This window comes from Ceratotherium simum, chromosome 5 (assembly GCF_057802395.1).
Source record: "Ceratotherium simum simum isolate JZ-2026a chromosome 5, ASM5780239v1, whole genome shotgun sequence".
NCBI classification, from domain to species: Eukaryota; Metazoa; Chordata; class Mammalia; order Perissodactyla; family Rhinocerotidae; genus Ceratotherium; species Ceratotherium simum.
The window spans coordinates 88,352,985-88,372,507 of NC_141904.1; the positions used below are offsets into that span (position 1 = coordinate 88,352,985).

Consider the following 19,523-nt stretch of genomic DNA (forward strand, 5'->3'; position numbering starts at 1 on the left):
GCAGGGGCTTCCTCCTGGCCAAGGGCTCAAAACCCCACCCAAAAACCCACCAGAGCAAAATCCAGCCCTGCTAGACCGGGGCAAGCATTCCAGCCCCAGAGCAGCCCAGGGGAACAGGGGACAGGCCCTGCAGGCCTGGACTCTGGCACAGGAACCCTAAACCCCCAGTCCCTTCCCCACCAGCAACTTAGGGTCGCAAAGGCCAGTCAAGCCCAAAGAGAGTTGGTATCCCAAAATCCTGTCCTTCCGTCTCGGTCTCTCTCTTTGCCGTCTTCTGTCTCTGTGTCTTTCTGTCTGTCTCTTTTTTTGTTGTAGTAAACCTCTCTCCCTGTCTCTCTGTTGCTGTGAATCAACCTCTCTCTGTGTCTCTCCGTGTCTCAGTCAGACGTCTGTCTCTCTCTCTTTCCAGGCGTCTCTCAGTCTCCCCCCGCCCCCGTCTCTCTCTCTCTCTGTGTCTCCCAGTGTCTCCTTCAGACGGTCCATGTCTCTGTCTCAGTGTGTCTTCCCCGCCCCCGTCTCTCTCTCTCTGTACCTCTCAGTGTCTCATTCAGACGGTCCATGTCTCTCTCTCTCAGGGTGTCTTCCCCCACCATGTCTCTCTCTTTCTGTCTCTCTGTGTCTCCATCTCAGTTGTGATGTCCACCTGTCCCTCTGTCTTACTCTGTCTTTCTTGGTCTCCATTTCCCTCTGACTCTATCCCTTGGTCTCTGTGTCTCTCTCAGTCCTGGGGCCACATTCTCTAGGACGCAAGGCCTAGACCAGGCCCTCCGGGACCTCAGGACCTCCAGGACCATCTCTCATCCCTGCCAGGAGACACATGGCCCAGCGGGGGCCACCTCACATCTTTGGGCAGCAGCCATGGGCCCGGAGTGTGCCCCACCCCCACCTGGGGGCCTCACCGTAGCCCAGGACAGGGGCGAGGCAGCCAGGAGCAAAGGCAGAGAGAAGGGAAGCCACTTGCCCAGGGTCACACAGCTGGGAGGAGGTGAAGCCAGGAGGTGTCCAGGGGCTCAGACAGGGCTGGCCACAGAGGAGCCAGGAGGGGATGGAGGGTCCAGCCTGCCCCAGCTTTCTGTCTAACCCTGGGCGGGCCCTTCCCTCTCTGCGCCCCTTTCACACTGGAGCTTGTTTTCCTCAGGGCCTTTGCACTTACTGTTCCCTCTGTCTGGAATGCCCTTCCCCCAGATCCCCATGGCTGGCTATTCCTTGCCCTGAGATATAGCTGAAATGTCACCACGGGAGAGCCCTCCCGGAGACCCCAGCAGACAGCAACTGCCCCTCCCTCAGCCGCTCCCTACCCTCTCTGCTCTTCAGAGTACTTGTCACTAGCTGACTTATTTTTATTCATTATAAATGACCATAGGTGAAATAGCCTGGGTAAGCACTCGACCACATGCCAGCTGTGTGACCTAGGGCAAGTTACTTCACCTCTCTGGGCCTTGATTTCCTCAACTGTAAAATGAACAGAAGAACATCAGGGCCTATATCATGCGGTTGTTGGGAAGATTAAATGAATTAAAACAGTTTGTAATTACTTTGCAGTTAAATCAATTGAAGTACTTTGAACAGGGCTTGGCCCCAGGGGAGTGCTCACTAACCTCTGATGAAGGAGTGAGTGACAGATTGAATGCTTCCTTCTGTCAGCAGGGAGGCAGCCTGGGGTCATAGAAGGCCCAGAGCTTGGCCTCACTGGAGCCTGGGCCACTCACGGCCCTCTGATGCTGCTCCCTTCCCAGCTACAGGTCAGGAGGAGAGGCGGTGAGCCGAGGTTTGGTCTCCCCTTGCAGCCCGCTGAGCCCCAGGCCTGGCCAGCTTTCCCGGAGATAAAGTGGAGATATTTCGCCTGTCCTCTGTTATCTGAGCTGGAGATGCGGCCAAGGCGGCCGTCCCCTCGGAGCGCTGCCAGGGCTGTTATCGCAGACAGAGTGCACATCACCCACCAGGAATTTGGGGCCCGGGGCCTGGCCAAGACAGGGTTGGAGGAAGTTCCAGGCCGATAAGGCCTAGACAGAACGCTCAGAGGGCAGCAGAGTTATTCACATCAGCGACAGTCTCATCAGCCCCCTGGCGCCCAGACTCCAGGGCTGGGGCGGGGACCCGCCTGCACCACCTGGCCAGCCTGGATGGGGAGGAGAATGCTCGCTGGGCTTCCTGGGTCTGCGTCCTCGCTGGTAGCCTCAGGGAGGTCACTGCGCCTCTCCTGGCATCTGAGAATGAGAGTAACAGTGATAATAATCACCCCAAACAACAAGCCCATAGAGTTTGGTAGCACGGGCTCTGTAGCCAAATGGCCTTGGTTTAAAGCCACATCCCCTTTGTGTGATGTTCAGCAGCTCAGCCTTCTGGCCTCAGCGGCCTCGTCTATAGTTCCTGCCTCGGAGGGTTGTTTTGAAGATGCTGAGAGCAGAGTCTGGCACGTGATAAGCCTCGAGTAAATGATTGTTGTCGTCATTGTTAATGGCACCTAGCCTAAACCAACCTGAGCCCGCCATGGTGCCCAAAACCTTCCTGCACCCCTGGGTGCAGACGGCGGGGGGCTGCCCACTCCTCGAATGGTGTGCCTGGGACTCCCCACCAGAACTTCTCCTGGGGCTCCTCTGAGAGCAGAGATGACATCCCCTCCTCAAAGAGTGGGCTCTGCAGGGGGCTCACTTTGTCATCGCTCTTGCCTCCCATTCAGCATCTGTTGCAGCCACAATGGGGCAGATCTCTGTCCCCAACTGCAAAGGAGGCTGGGAAAGTGGGTGTCTAGGCCCAGCCAGACTGCTGTGGGGGAGAACTCCACACATGGGAAAGATGTCCAAAGATGATGGGCAGCGATTTTCAGACCGAGGCCCTCCTCACCAGGGGGTGGCCCTACCCGCCATCCTGCTGCCCAGCCAAGACCCGGGGCAGCACCACCCAGACGCGAGCTTCAGCACAGGGCGGTCCTTTAGAATCACTTGGGGACTTTTTCTGAAATACCAGTGTCTACCTTCCACTCCAGAACAACTAAACCTGAGTCTCTGGAGGGTGCAGCTGGACCTCAATACTTTTTTATCCCCAGTTGATTGTGAGGTGCTGCCAAGTTGGAAAACACTGCTTCAGGGCCTCCCTCTGGCCTCCTTCCACCTGTGTCCCTCCCCAAGGACAGACCAAGGACATGTGCCCACCTGGAGCCCACGGCCTCACGCCAGTCCCTGGAACTCCCCACTCAGACGGCCTTGAGCCTCAGGGTCTGTGCAGGACTCTTCCCCTCATCGCTCCCCCAGGGAGCGGACACACCCCAGGCTGAGGGGTGGCCGAGGGCAGCTGCTGGCAGGTGGCGTGAACGGAGCTCAGACATGTGGGCACACGGTCAGTTCTTGGAACCCAGTTCAGGCCCACTCTGGTTTGTACCCCACCCGCCTCTCCAGCCTCTTCGCCCACTCACACTCCCATTCTTACAGCCCAGCATCCTACTCTTCAGCCCAATGAAAAGCCGATTATACACCAGGAACTCCCCACTTCCCTGCCTTTCCATCCACCATGAATGCTGTTCCACCCAAGGCAAAAACTACTAGTCATCCTCGACTCTTCATGTAAGAAACGTAACTGTAGAAACTCACAGAGACCCATGGCTGCCTGGCTAAAGACTACATTCCCAGCCTCCCTGGCGGCCAAGCAGGACCGTGAAAGTCTGAGGCCATTGAGTGGGAGCAGAAGTGCTGTGGCCTCTCCCTTCCCTTTCCCCTTCCTGCTGGCTGAAGCGAGGACCTGGCGGTGGACACAGAGCTGGAGCAGCCACCTTGTATACCAGGCGGAAGTCACCCTTGGGTGGAAGGAGCCCCAGAGCGTCGTGGAGCCACCACACCTGGCCTGGACCTTCACGTGAAGGAGAAATAAGCTTCCACGTGTGCTAAGCCATCATCCTTTAGGGGCTTTGTTAACAGCAGCCTAACCTTTACCTGACTAATAAGCGCCATGCCACTTCAGTAGCTGGCTCAGGTGCTCTGCTAAGAAGTTGTGTGCCAGTCTTCCACAGGAGCTCCTGGTTCAGAGCCCTCCGGGGAGGCTTGTGCAGTCTACACCTGAGGTTTCTGCCCACCCGTGTCCCCTGCTGTGGCTGCCAGCCCCCCGAGTCTCCTCTGCAGAACCCTCTTCTCTCCATTCTGGGTCCATGTGGTTGGTTCACATGAAGCTGATCCTTCCCTCGTGGGTGGGCCCCTGGCCCAGGTGTGGCCTGCTAGAGTATGCCATCCAGGGAAGGGTGTGTGACTCAAGGGAGGGCCCTCTCTATTTAAGGCAGATGGCCCTCATGGAGCCAGGGGACAGAGGCACTCTTCCTGCTGTGTTGCTCAGTGTGGATATGAGCCTGTGGCACTGAAGCCACCTCTTAGGGAAACCTGCTGAGGAGGAAACCAGCTCAGAGGAAAGCAGGGCTGAGAGGAGGACAGAGAGACAGACAGCTTTCTGATGACATAACATTTAGGTGCCTGGTTATAGCTTGGCCTGAAGCCATCTCACCCCTGGATTTTTCAGTTACAAGGGCCAATAAATTCCCTTCGGGGATTTGGCCAATTTAAACTAGGGTTTTATTACTCGCACGCAAGAGTCTTAGCTAATAGCATTTGTTTCATTGAGGCAACATTACCTACCAAGTCTGGCCCTGCACTTACCAGGCCCGCTTTGGACACTGGGGTCAGCATTAGGGATCGGCCCAGACTCTCCCCAAGGGTGCTTTGCCTTATAAAGGGACAAGGATGGGAATAAAAATGAACTCCTGTTGATCATACACTGTGTGCCAAGCATTTTAATAGGCACCCTACCTTGATTAATTCTTAATTTAATGATCAAAACAATCCTAGAGGTGCTAGATATTATTATCCCATTTTACAGGCTAAGAAACTGAGGCTTGGTGGCATAGCGAGGGCCCAGCCCAGAGCAGTCCCGCTCCAGAGTCTGCACGCTGTTCCCTGCCCTTGCAGAGGAAGCAGTGGGGCACGTAGTGAGGTGGTGGGTTTCCCAGCCCCAGGGTGTGAACAGGGGCCCCCTGGCAGAGTGGTCGGAGGGGCTGAATTACACGCAATGGGATGTGTGGAGAGAGGAGGTAGGAGGAAGCCGTTACCACTTGTCTTCCGCCCTGGGGTTTCTCTACACTTTCCCGAGCTCTCTGCTTACTCCAGGAAAGCTGCCTGACCTCGCACCCACCTATCCCTCCACCTGGGGTGATGAAATTTCTGGCGTGTTTCTTGCCTGGACCATCTTGATTTGACTGCCTTTGTAATGTGATCTGACCCCTGATAAGGCAAGTCTCCCCTCACTAGTCTTGTTTGTATTTTTTTCTTGGCTATTTTGGTGCATTTTCCATTTACACTAAGAATTTTATTCCAGTTCCACCTTTTTCCGTCCTCACCCTCCCCCAAAATAAACCTTATTGAGATTCTCATTGGAACTGCGTTATAGCTCCTTTACTGGATGCGCCAGGTGCCATGACAAAATGCCACAGACTGGGTGGCTTAAACAACAGACTGCTGTTTTCTCTCAGTTCTGGAGACCAGAAGTCCATAATTCAGGTGCCAGCAAATTCGTTTTCTGGTGAGGACTCCCCTCCCCGCGTGCAGACTGCTGCCTTCTCCCTGTGTCCTCCGTGGCCTGTCCTCTGAGTGTGCCCGGAGAGAGCGGGGGTGGAGGTGGGGAGAGAGAGCCAGATGGCTCTGATGTCTCTTCTTATCAGGACACACTGATCCTGTCAGATCAGGGGCCCACCCGTATGACCCCATTTGACCTCAATTACTTTCTTAATCCAAATACAACCACACTGGGGGTTGGGCTTCAACATATGGATTTTGGAGGGATGCAAACATTCAGTCCGTAACATCTATTATTTTAAGTCTTGTGTTATATCCTTTGCCTTTCACGTTAAGTGTGTTCCTAGATGCTGGCGGGAATGTAAAAAGGTGCAGCCACTTTTGAAAACAGGCAGTTCCTCAAAAAGTCAAACAGAGTTATCATAGGACCTAACAATTCCACCAGGGATCGAGGAAAAGAAAAATGGTTTAATTTTGCTAGCAAAATGAGGCTTCAGTGGGCTTGTGCCCCAAGACCCACAGTCGTCCCGAGGCACTAGGAGTTGGGGTTTTTAAAAGAAAATCTGTGGGAAAGAATGTACTGGTCTAACCATTTGTTGGGGAAGTATTGCAGGGGTCCCAGACCTTCTGGTGCCGGGCCCCCTGTCATCTCTATCCACTGCAGGAGGTTTAGGGCCCCATAGATCAATCTTCCCGTGCCACCCGAAATTGGGCCCTGGCAAGAGGACGGAAACTGCCACCAATGAATGATTACAAAACTTACAAGGTTTAGATAGGGCGGGGGAGCTGTGGCTTTGTAGTCCAGTGTCCTCCCATCAGCCTGCGTTTGGCAGAGACAAGGGAAGCTGCAGGTGTCCTCTGTTTATCCCTGTGATGATGGTGGATTCAGCACCAGGAACCAGGAGTTGGGGAGCTGCAGCTTCCTGATAACTTCTGGATATCAGTTTCCCTGTAACAAACCTCAAGAATTGGTCATTAGCCAGAACTCAATGTGTTACAATTTATTACCTCCATTTGCCTTGTGGAATTCAGGGATACAAAGGCTAAAACAACCAATATCTACGTGTGAATGGACCTTGGCGAACCAGGGAAGGGGAATGAGTGCTTTTTGGTTTTTAACCCCATATATGCTGGCTTCAATGTAGAGGAACAGATATCAGGGCCAGCATCATTTTTACCCCCACCCCCACCACACCCCGACCCCTCCCTCCTTTGAAGGCTGTCACTTGGGAAGGCTGGTGCCCCATGCTTCATTGCAGGCTCACACCCAGTCTGATCAGGCTGAGTTTTGTATGTATCTGTTAACACTTGTTATTTTTAACTAATCAGATCTTTTCACGGTATCCATTTATTATGTAATGCTTCCTAGAAAAGAATCTTATAGTACATGTTAATATATGCAACCACTTAAAATGTATAAATTAGTGTAAGAAATTCTTGGATTATGTGTTGAAGTCCTGTAATACAGGCGTGTAAGATGGAGGGTTGAACCCTGTCTGGATTGTAGAGTGTTAGCAACTCAGAATTCAGAAATCCAGCTAGAGGCAGTTTTCTGTACAGTAGACACAAGAATTACATATGCCTTTTATCAAAGACTTAAGAGCCAAAAAGCTTTTCATCTCTCCAGGAGGAGAACTGTCTAGTTCCCTTCTGTATCCATATTTGGATGGATAAATGGCTGTTCTTTCAGAAATTAAAATTCTCACTGTTCCTTTTTTTTCTCCACATTTCTCAATACCCCACTTACGAGAGAAAGAAAAATCCTAACAGATCTGTCCTAGTGATTTCACCTTTGTTCTAGAAGGTGCTCCTTTCAGGTTGTGGTATCCTTAGGTTAACAAACCTTTTTCTCCTTTTCCCCACCGACTCCCCACTTGCCCATCATTAATTAACCTGTTTCTTTGGTATGGAACCCTGGCAGTTCTGCCCCCTCCCTAGGATCTGCCCCTGCACTGTTAGCTTGCTTAACAGAGCACTTCCCCTTTCCCCTTTTTCTCAAGGTCTATGTTCTAGGGTGTGGGCCAAGTTCTGTAAAGAGATGAACGTGATGCCAATAAAATGTAACAAGGACAAAGATTATCTGCCTTTGCCCTGTCTTTTTTCCTTCTTCCAGACCCTTGGCTCAGTAGAGACCGTGTTAGCTAGTCATAGCCAGTGCTTTACCAAGCAAAAGCGCCTTCATAACAGGGCACGTGTGGTGCCTTGAGGCAGAAAGGCCTTCCCATGTCTGGCCCTGCACTACCTGTCCCTAGCTTGTTTCCGGTTTTTTAAGCACAGTATTGGGGAGTGAGGACCCTGAATGGAGAAAGTATTGTCTCTTTAGGGGAGCAACCACAAACTGCTGGTGACCTATGGACACCATGCACAGCCTATAGGTGAAAGTAACTTAGCTTTAGTGTTGTTTTGTTTTTTAATTGGCATAGTTGCTAATACTTAAGACACCAGATATTTCTGGATTTCTGATTTTTCACAGGAGAGGAAGATTGGGCAGCAGGGGCCCTGCATTTCAGCATGTATAAGCCACCAGCTGGAACTAAACAGATGCCACTTAGGACCAATGTTATAAAATAGTAGTTTCAGTCAGTGGGTCATTGTAGGTTTTGCAGAAGTGCCCCGTTGACTTAGCTCTGGTTTCTACTTTGCCACGCTCTTCTACATTTCCACTTCTCACTCTCCTCAGTTGTTTCTTGTTTCGTGCCTACTCTTGGCTCATACCTCGTGTGTTAAAAATAGCACTCTTAGAAGCTCATGACTGCAACTTAACCGTGGCTAGTGGTGCACGGCGTAAATCTTCTCTGGTGCTACTCTCTGGGCTGGGCGTAATCATAGTGTTGTGTTTGGCTTCTAGAGAAGCAGAGTCCTGTCCAGCTTAGGGCCCAGTGACTGGGCCATGGTTTGTGGACTCTGTGATGCTCAGCTCTGCAAACCAGGTTACTGTTCGTCTGGCCCTGACCTTGAATGTGACATGGAAATGGACCTTGACCTCTGATCTTGACTGTCGTCCTGAAACTGATGATCATCCCGACATTGACCTGCCTTATCTTGAGATGAGCTTGAACATAACCTTGCAAGTGACCCTGATCCCAACCATAGCTCGCCCTAATTTTCCACTTGAACTGACTCCACCTCCTCTTGTCACTGACAGTCATCCTAAACACGGTCCTCCTTGAAATGGCCTTGTATCTGACCCTAATCATAATCCTGACTTTGAAGTCAACGATGAACTCTGCTATGACAACCTTGGTCTCCAACCTGGGGCTAATCAACCTAATACCCCACCAGCCCGGTGTCTGGGTGACGGTGATTTCATCTTGTATTCCTAAATTGTGTACATACACACTGTGTTCATCTAGATTTGGTTTATCCACAGTCAGGAGGAATGGCTGAGACTGAACTCTGTACTAATATAGTAACTTTTTCCATAATCGGGGCAATCTGTGCCCTGGGGATAACTCCTGGCTTCTGGCTCAGTCCCACCCCAGGGGACATTAGCAACACCTCAGGAGGAGACCCTTGCTGCAGGAAAGCCCTGATGGGGGTCCTGGGATACTGGAACAATACCCCAGGGTCCAAACCTTCTAGACTTTGGGTCAATTCCTTTCCCAAACCTGCGGGATCCTCGATCATAAGCAGCAGCTTGTTAAAACAGATTCCCAGAGAGAGAGAGAGAGGGAGAGAGAGAGAGAGGGAGAGAGAGAGACAGGGAGAGAGAGAGGGAGAGGGAGAGAGGGAGAGGGGAGAGGGGGAGGGGGAGAGGGGGAGAGGGGAGAGGGGAGAGGGAGGGAGGGAGGGAGGGAGAGAGGGAGAGAGAGGGGAGTCTGGGAGTCCGCATGCTAATAAGCGTCTCCAGCAGGACGGGAGAGCGGGTGGGAGGCGGGGGCGCGGACGGCGGTTGGGAGGCGGGGGCGGGGACGGCGGTTGGGAGGCGGCGCGGGAAGCGGGCGGGTCACCGTGGGGAGAGGGGCGGGGCCAGGCCAAGCGGCGGGGACGTCGGGGGCGGGGCGCGCGCCCAACGCCTTTTAAAGGCCGCGCCCAGCCCGGTGGTCTGTTGGGTGTGACTCGCAGGAGGCAGCGGAGGGGGGGTACGTGGGGCAAAGGGGAGTGGGGCGGACGTGGGGAAAAGGGAATGGGGTGAGGTGGGGCAATGCAAGGTGTTGCCGCTGGAGGGGAGGGAAGCAGAGAGCCGCGGGGGCCGGTGGTGGGCCCGGGAGCTCGGACCAAGGAGGGCATGGCATGGCCTGGCAACTACAGGTGTCGGGTGGGGGAGTAGTTCGCTCCACTCAGGAAGGGCGTTGGGCGTAGGCAGCCCAACATGGCTGTGGCGGGAACCTCCTCCTGCTGCTCTCCGGGGTAGAGAAAGGCACCGTCCCTTCAGGGCTCACGAGTCTCAGGGAGCTAGCACTGCGCATCTTTCAGATGTAGCACAGGGATCCAAGAGGAGTGACGCTGGCCTTGGTCGTTGCTTACCTGAAGTATGTGGCATCCTCATGGGTGGTGTTTAACTCTAGGGATGAAGACTTTGTCCTTCCCAAGAACCATCCCGCTCCCCAGACACAAGGCTTCCCCTAAGACCACACCTGGCCTGCATGTTCTGCCAACATCCCCTCCAAGTCACGGGTTAACAGCTGCCCTGGATGTTTCCTCCTGAGAGGGGGCTCACAACCACAAACCAGACCCTATTCCCTAATGGCCATTCTCTGAGGGGTGCCGGAAGAAGGGGGACGTTATGGCCACATCAGGTAGGGTGTAGCAGAGGGACTTGCCTCTTCAGATGGCCGCCGGCCACCTGGCCCACACCACCATCTTCTTCTCCTGTCTGGTCCCCTGCTTCCTCTGCCCTGCCACCTCCCCCTTGCTCCCCAAGCTCAACCCAGTCCTTCCTTCACTTAGAGGTGGTCTGAGTAGCCTTTACAGGGTGAACCAGAGCTGTTGCTCCCCCACCAGGCCCCGCAGCACCCAGGCCCTGCTGACCTCTTCGACTTTGTCTCCCGGCGCTCCTGCCCTCCCTGGGGCCTCCTCTCTCTGTCAGGCACACCCTGCACTGACACACCGTGTGCTGGGCTGTGGCGCCAGCTGTCCAGCTGGCCTGAACCCTCTTCCAGGAGCCCCTCAACTCTTGATCTCCACAAGTTCCTTCAATCCTGTCATCCTGATTCCTTTTCTCATAAATTTTCTCTGAGTTATTTTTTATTTACTTGCTTAATATCTGTCCTCCTACCCCAAGACCTTGTCTGTATTTTGTAGCATTGAATGGTGAGAATCTAGAAACGAATCTAACTCCTGGGCCCTAGGCCCAACTCAGTTTTCTTTGACAAAGGGAAAAAACCCAACCCAACCAGCACCTCATCTACAGCCTGACATAAATGGCTCTCAAAAACTGTGTTCCCTTCCTTTACTTCCCTCTAATCAGATAATTCTTGAAAGAGGCGGCCCTTGAGGAATGCTTTGGGACCACTCGGGCCCAACGGGAATCCGTCTTGCTGGCCCACCTGCCCCACCCCCACGTGACATGGAGAAGCTCAGGTCCAGAGGAGAGGCAGGGAGGGCCCTGGTGTGCTGACTGCACTCCGAGTCTAATTCCCAGTCCAGGGCTCTTGTCCCATTGGACCCCTCATCTGTCCAGTTGGCCGGGCGTGGGGAGGGGAGAGCAAGGCCAAAGAGAAGCCACAGGATGGGGACAGGCATTGGGACATGTGCCGCCCTTGTCTGGGTGTGGAAGACAACCATTAGAAGGCTGTCCATCCAGGCCGGGTCCCCAGAACCATGCCTCACTGGAAATGGCCAAAGGAGCTGTCTAGCCTCAAAAAGAGTGTCGGGAGAGACTGAGCACCCTCTGACATCTACACTGCATCTGGACCTGCCCATTTTGCACCATCTACCCTCGAACATTGAGAAAGCCTCAAAGTGGGTCTCCCTGTTGCCAGATCTTCACAGAGGCCAGGGTTTTCTCAAAGCCCCCATCAAATCCTGCTCACCCCTGCTGAAATATTTGGGTGGCTTCCCATCACATTTAGCATAAAATCCAATTGCCTCCCCACAGCCCACTTTGAGTTGGGACCCGGGAGGGTTGGTGCTGTGATGAGAGACACAAGTGCACTGAGCTGGACCTGAGTGGGAATCCCACCTCGTTCAGCCAACAAAGATTTATTGAGGGCCTACTATGTGCCAGGCCCTGTGCAGCAGTGAGGTAGACAGGGTCCCTGCTCTAGTGAGGGTGACAGGTCTGAGACAGGATAATTTCAGAAAGTGACAAGTGGTATAAAACGAAGTACTAGAAAGTGACGTGGGTGGGGCACCTTGAAATGGGGTCAATAGCAAGTGCTTTGCTGTCTTTTCCTGTCCAGGGATTATTGGAGATGCTACCCTGTCTCTCTCCACTTAGTGGTTGCTAGTCAGTCCAAAAAAGTAATAGCAAGAGGAAGCCACTGGCTTTGAGCAGACATATACACCAGTCAGCCAATGTGCTGCTTCCAAGTTTAAAATCTGAAGCAGAGAAAACACCAATATTCCACTGTAGGAGATCAAAATTGGCCACCCCAAAATATATCTCTTTATCTTGATTATTTTCTCTGATAGACATTTGACCTCCCCCAAACTAGCTAAAGAATTTAACATAGAAGTCCTGTTCCAGGAAGGAGCCACTATCATATGATGGCTGTAGTGTAATGTAAAATAGATTCTACAATAGGAAAGGCACCAACAAGCCCATCTTATCAAAAATTCTGTCTTTCCCAGGCCACATTCTCCAGGTGGCCCTGTAAAGGTTGTCAGACAAACATTTACATTTATAAGGGAAATGTCCATTTGTAAAGGTATTTCTCTCTCTCTACTGGGAAGAGGGGGCATGGCCTCATCTCTAGAAACTTATCAGTGTGGAAGGTGAGGCCTTAAATCTGCATAATAACCTTACTCTTGTTTACTGTGCTTTTCTGGTAATCACCCATAACTGACTCCCCCTACCCCCGACATCCTCCTTTGTCTTTAGCTGAAGATAGTATTTAAGATGAGAACCTCCACCATTTTGTTGAGAAACTCAGTTTCCCTGGTTTCTGCCATGTATACATGTTATTAAACTTGGTATTATTTTCTCCTGTTAACTTGTCTTTTAATTATTTGGCCAGCCATAAGAACATTAAGGGAAAGGGCGGAGGGGGATTCTCCCTCTTCTGCAACACTACCAAACCAGAATCTACCTCAAAGTATGCTCCTGTAGAGATGTTTTCCAGTAAAAAAACTTAGCAAGAGACGTGTGATTTTTTTTGGTGATGAGGTTAGTCAGGGCAGACTGAAGATAATGCGGGAACTTTCCTCATAGCCAATAATATCACCTTCGTTTCCCACAAAGGAACACACATTCATTTTTATATGCAGAGGACCTGGAAGTACAGACACAGCCTAAGGCAGAGTTCTCCAACCCAAGCCACCTGAATCAGAATTTCCAGGGGAGAGGTCAGAAAATCTGTAGTTGAACAAGGGCCTGGTGATTGTTTTCAGGCAAGTTTGGGTAACACAGGCTGTAAACAGTACCTTTCAACCCTGGCAGCACACCAGGATCACCAGGAGATGGGGTGTGTGACAGAAAGGGGGAGGGGGAGAAAAGGGGGGAGGAGGAGAGGGAGAGAGGAGTGGGAGGAGAGGGGACAGTATTTAAGTACTTCCATAGGCCCTGCCCTGGTCTGGGCAAATGGTAACTTTTTTTTTTTCACATTGTAGCAAATACTTTACATTTGAGAATCTTTACAGCTTACATTTCTATTATTACAAGTGATGAAAAACAAAAAATTGCAAGTGGCATGCAAATTTTAAATACACTGTCTTCCCACTTCAGTAACCAAATTCTTACTTTCCAGTGTTACTTCCCAATTTATGCAGGAAACTGCCTGCAAAGCTGAAACTGATTAGCAAATTCTTTATAGTTTAAAATATCTCTCATTTTAGGAGAAACCAAATATACAACCATCAAAATTAAAAATAAATTGAATTGTCACAGTTCGTTACAGTTATTGTTACTAGATCCACTTCATTTGTAGATGTCCAAAATATAAAATGAATAATTCTTTATCTTCAAATTCATCTGTTCTTAAAATGCTACTTAGAACTTTGGTTGTTTTCTGGTTTTTGAAGCACAGTGGGATGATCAGGCAGAAAATCTGTTTTTTTTTTCTGCAGATGGAAACACTTGAGAGCTTCAACTGGAAATCTCTGCTGTATTTGAGTCTCTCTTTTTTAGCTGGAGACTGATATTGCTGTTGTTAAGATTTTGAGAAAAGGCGTGCATTCCATTCGTCTTACATCTGCTAACTCCACTTTGTAAGAACTGAGTGTTGCATGGATATTCACTTGGAAAGGTGAAAGGGAACACTGGTCCAGGGGGAGAAGTCAGATGAAGAACAGGTCTATGCTGGCTGAAGTGGTTTACCAATCGATTTTTTGGTTCCATTTTCACAAAGACTTGACATTCTTTTACTGAACCAGGTCCATTTTTGCCCTTTGCCCAGAAAGCCAAACACCGAGATGACAAGATTGCAGCAGAAAGAAGGTTTAATCACAAGGCAGCCAAGTGAGGAAAATGGGAGAACAAGTCTCAAATCCACCTCCCTGAAAATAGGGACTCAGGGATATTTAGGGGGTAGGAGGCAAGGTGATCTGAAATGTGGAGAGAGATGATTGGAGGTGAGGAGAGGTGATGTAATTGATGATCTGCACAAGCATAGTCAGACTTCATGCCTCTTCATAGGACACATGTTCACAAAATGGCAGCATTGGCATGACCCAAGGATGGAGTTTTTTTAGCCTCTTGACATCAAAAGGTCACTTATCGGACATCTGCGTGGGCCTAGTTGATGGGTTGGTGGTCTCAAACGGCCTGAAGTGGACAAGGGGTTCTAATTCCAGAAAAACAGCTCAAACACCCAGTACTGTAGTGACCCAGGCTCCAGGAAGATGTTACGGTGGGAGTCAGCATATTGCCTGAACAGCATAGTTAACAATGGATGGGTAAACAGCTAACAGCTAAAACTGGTAATTGCAGAAAGGAAAGAAAACTTCAGTTCCTCGCTACTTAATCATCAATGGCTAACTGTTTGCTGGTTTCACCAGTATGGGCAGCAAGGGCACCCCCAGACGGAAACTTTTGTCCAGCCTTCACAGGAGAGGAGGTCACTGGAAACTTTGCCTTGTTTTTTTTTTTTTTGTGAGGAAGATCAGCCTTGAGCTAACATCCATGCTAATCCTCCTCTTTTTGCTGACGAAGACCGGCTCTGAGCTAACATCTATTGCCGATCCTCCTCCTTTTGTTTCCCCAAAGCCCTAGTAGATAGTTGTATGTCATAGCTGCACATCCTTCTAGTTGCTGTACGTGGGACGTGGCCTCAGCATGGCTGGAGAAGCGGTGCGTCGGTGTGCGCCCGGGATCCGAACCCGGGCCGCCAGTAGCGGAGCGCACGCACTTAACTGCTAAGCCACGGGGCCGGCCCCCTTCACCTTATTTTTAACTCAAAGATCTCTCCAGGAGGAGCTTAGGCCTCGCTATGTGGAAACATGTTCTCCAACTGAGCCTGTGGAAACAAATACTCGCCTCTCCCTTTTGAATATTCATTCCCCAGCCAAAATCAAAGTTTCTGCTTCCCTTTGTTTGGAGATGTCATGACTTTGGAAATGATTCCTCATGGCCTCCTATTTGCTGCAAATACACTTTACTTTGTGAGACAACTTCCACTGGTGTAGAGTCAGTTAACTCACCAGGAGGCGAGCCCACTTTGTTCGGTAACAGCCCATCCTGCTGTAAGTCACATTGCCCTTCCCCAGGCCTTTTTGTCTTTTTCTTTCATTTCTTTAAAACCTGGTTAGTTTTTCTTAATAAGTTATTCATTGTATAAAAAAAGTGGGACACGACCAGACTGTGGGACGCTATGCAGCTATTTCAAAGAACCAGTCACACCTGGATGGACGGATTTCATGTCCAGAGTTAACAGGAGCAGGATGCAGAACTGCGTGTGACAGCCCATCAGGGAAAGCACAGGCACTGTTCACGGACGTGCCCCTGCTGGGCTGTCTCACACATACCCCCACCGGGACCTGCGGCTCCAGCCACACAGTGGGGCTAAGGGGCAGGGGGCTGGGTCTCCACTTCCTATCCTCCTACTCTTGTGGCTCACCACAGACTTGACTCTGCCTCCCTGATAAGCCTCTTGCCCTGGGAGTCTTGGGGCACAGAGCTGGGGTCTCTGCTCACCTCTCCAGCCTGTGTGTGGCATAGGGCCTAGGGCCAGTACTCAAAAAGCTTGGACCAGGAGTGAAGGGATGAACGAGGGAACAAGCGGCAGAAACTGGAAAGTCACTTCTCTGGGCCCCACCCTTGAGTCAGTGCCCGGCGGTGTGAGTGTGGGAGAAGAGCTCACCCCAGGTTGACCCTTGGGTGGGAACAGTGGAGAGGGGAGCTCAGAGGAGCTCAGTTGTTTAGGCAACGGTTATGTAGTAAAAGCCTCGAGAGGAGGAGGGAGAGCCAGCAACTCTTGCGGCCCAGGAGAGGCTGGCTTCCAGCCCCCACTGTGCCTGCATTCTGCCCAAAGCCTCCTCAGGGTGCTTGCTTTACTTTGGGAGCAAAGGTCTCCTGGGTAGTATTCAGAACCTTGCCCTGCCTGAATTCCAGTTTACAGATGCAGAGAGCAGACCCAGCAGCCTTGCCCTTGTCCCCCTCTGGGAAGTGCTGGCCCTGAGAGGGAGCCGCCCCTTCAGGACTTGGCTTCCACAGCTGGGCAAGGCCAGGCAGAATTGCCTTCCAGGCTCAGCTCTGTGGTAGAGCTTGACATCTCTAGTCCACAAGCCCCAGGATTTGAGGCCCAAGGAGCCAGGCAGGATCAAGAAAACATCTGGGAGGCATGTCCACCTGGGAGGGTTTCTGGCGGCCTAGGCAGGAGCCTGGGTGTGGGAGGCCAAGGTGCTGCAGGAGGCACCATCCCCGGGACGGGGTTCAGAGGCCCTGCCACATGGGGGCCCCTGCCCATGGGCCAGGCTGCCGAGGGTAACAGTTAACAAGGGCCAAAGCATCTGTCTCCTCCATATGTTTTCAACTGAGAAGTTGGCTCCAGCCTAGGCCTGGGCTGGGCGGGAGGGTGTCAAGACCCAATTTGGGATTTAGGATGTAGGAGGCATTAAGTGCTTTTCAGTAGGTAAGGGGAGACAAAGGAAATCCACCAGCAGAGATTATGGGGAAGGCTGCCTTCAAGATGCAAATGTCTAGTGTGAAACCCCAAGTAGGGACATTGTTAGGGGCTCTGGCCCCTCACCGAGCTCTTGCGGCCAGGTGGTGATCTCTGGGGGGCTGGGGGTCTGAGAAACCACTGCCCAGCCAGAGATTAAAGGTAAACAGTTCTCTCTCTCCAGTGGACAAAAAGAAAAAGCTTCCAATGCCAACTCCACACCAGAACGATTTCCATGGCTGGCTCATCCTGCCGCCATACTGATGTGGCGGGAGGGCAAACCCCACTGGAGCCATCCCAGGCCTGGGCTTGAGTTTTTCTGTCTGCTTGTGTCAGATCTGTGTGTCTGTGTGTGCGTGTTGTGTGTGGAGGGGTGAGTGTTGGGTGGGGTTTCTTCCGGCGGCTGGATATGAGCGATGACTTTATGTTTTGTTTGGAAGAGTAGAGAGGGCTTGTGTCGGAAGGCCTAAGTGTGTTCTTGGTTTGTGAAGGACTCTGTGCTCTGCTCTCACTGCCCCTTTAGCAGCTGCAGCTTTCTGCCGAGGGCTTGGCCCGGTCGTTCCCGTCCAGTTTGATGGGCTCAGGGAACTCATTGCACAGCTCCACCTCCGTTCCCTGGGCAGGGAGAGAGAGAAAGGTTTGTTACTCAGGGCACAGGGGAATTCCCATGCTCAGCACCGGCTCTTCGGGGCACTCTCTCTGCCCCCCCGGGGCATAGTGGGTAGGGAGCTGGGGGACAGACACAGCAGTGAAGGGAGGGCTCTGGCAGAAGGTGCTCAGCCCTCGAAGGCCACAAAGGCCACGTAAGAGGAAGGCGGGTTGTGTGATAACTCCAGGCTAAGTGAAGACACGCATTCAGCAGGGAGAGCAGCAGTCGACCCTGAGCAGTCAGGACAGAAGCTGACTCATGCTCTCCAGCAGATCGTATGCCAGTGGCTTGGGGACCACAGCCAGCTCACAGACACTTTCTGTATGGTCCATATAGATGCCAACACTTAAAAAGAAGTCAGACTTGAAGATGCCTGGACTTTTGGCAACTGGCAGCATTTCCATGAGGCAACGAGTGCTAGCTGCCCTCTCGGGCCCAAATGTTTCTCCAGCTCCCTTTTTGCCACTCATTTTTCTGGACTTAGGGTCTGTTTTCTTTTTCTTCCAGAGGTTGAGCAGAGTTTGGTGTCCAAGTGTCACGTGCTTAAAAACCAATGGCAGGTGAATTTTATCACCATCTGTGGTGAGAGATCACAGGAGATGGACGGGGGTCAGTTTAGTGGGACTTACTGCTGAACTAACATGCTTCCGGGGAGGAGCAGCTTTCTACTTCCTGGTAGAGAAAAACAATTTGTCTCTGAAACAGTGAGCACCTGTGTGCCAGGAACTGTTCTAGGATTTGGAGATAAAGCAAGGAAAGTTTCTATTCATGAACAGTTCTCCAGGAAAAATTATTCTACTCATAGTAGCTATAGAAGTAAAAACCTCTAGTAATACATATTGAAAAAAATAAAAGCTTCATTGAGGTATACCGTAGAGTGTACAATTCAGTGGTTTTCAGTATATTCACAAAGTTGGGCAACCATCGCCACTATCTAATTCCAGAACATTACCATCATCCTAAAAAGAAACCCTGCACCCATTAGCAGTCACTCCCCATCCCCATCTGACATGCTGAGCCCTTGGCAACCCACTTACCTACTTCCTGTCTTAATAGATTTGCCTATTCTGGACGTTTCATTTGATGGACATTTGGGTTGTTTCCACTTTTTGGCTATTATGAATAATGCGGGTATGAAGATTTGTGCACAAGTTTTTGTGTGGACATGTTTTCATTCTCTTGGGTATATATTTAGGAGTGGAATTGTTAGGTCCTATGATAACTCTGTTTGACTTTTTGAGGAACTGCCTGTTTTCAAAAGTGGCTGCACCTTTTTACATTCCCGCCAGCATCTAGGAACACACTTAACGTGAAAGGCAAAGGATATAACACAAGACTTAAAATAATAGATGTTACGGACTGAATGTTTGCATCCCTCCAAAATCCATATGTTGAAGCCCAACCCCCAGTGTGGTTGTATTTGGATTAAGAAAGTAATTGAGGTCAAATGGGGTCATACGGGTGGGCCCCTGATCTGACAGGATCAGTGTGTCCTGATAAGAAGAGACATCAGAGCCATCTGGCTCTCTCTCCCCACCTCCACCCCCGCTCTCTCCGGGCACACTCAGAGGACAGGCCACGGAGGACACAGGGAGAAGGCAGCAGTCTGCACGCGGGGAGGGGAGTCCTCACCAGAAAACGAATTTGCTGGCACCTGAATTATGGACTTCTGGTCTCCAGAACTGAGAGAAAACAGCAGTCTGTTGTTTAAGCCACCCAGTCTGTGGCATTTTGTCATGGCACCTGGCGCATCCAGTAAAGGAGCTATAACGCAGTTCCAATGAGAATCTCAATAAGGTTTATTTTGGGGGAGGGTGAGGACGGAAAAAGGTGGAACTGGAATAAAATTCTTAGTGTAAATGGAAAATGCACCAAAATAGCCAAGAAAAAAAATACAAACAAGACTAGTGAGGGCCGGCCCCGTGGCTTAGCGGTTAAGTGCGCGCCCTCTGCTGCTGGCAGCCCCGGTTCAGATCCCGGGCGCACACTGACACACGGCTTCTCTGGCCATGCTGAGGCCGTGTCCCACATGCAGCAACTAGAAGGATGTGCAGCTATGACATACAACCATCTACTGGGGCTTTGGGGGAAAAAAATAAAAATAAATAAAAATTAAAAAAAAAA

The 19,523-nt window shown here is 51.1% G+C and overlaps 1 pseudogene; it reads right to left on the reverse strand.

Annotated features, from left to right (window-relative positions):
- Nucleotides 1-13,544: 13,544 nt before the first annotated feature.
- On the reverse strand, nt 13,545-16,346 carry LOC101393015 (uncharacterized protein C8orf88 pseudogene; annotated as a pseudogene).
- Nucleotides 16,347-19,523: the final 3,177 nt, after the last annotated feature.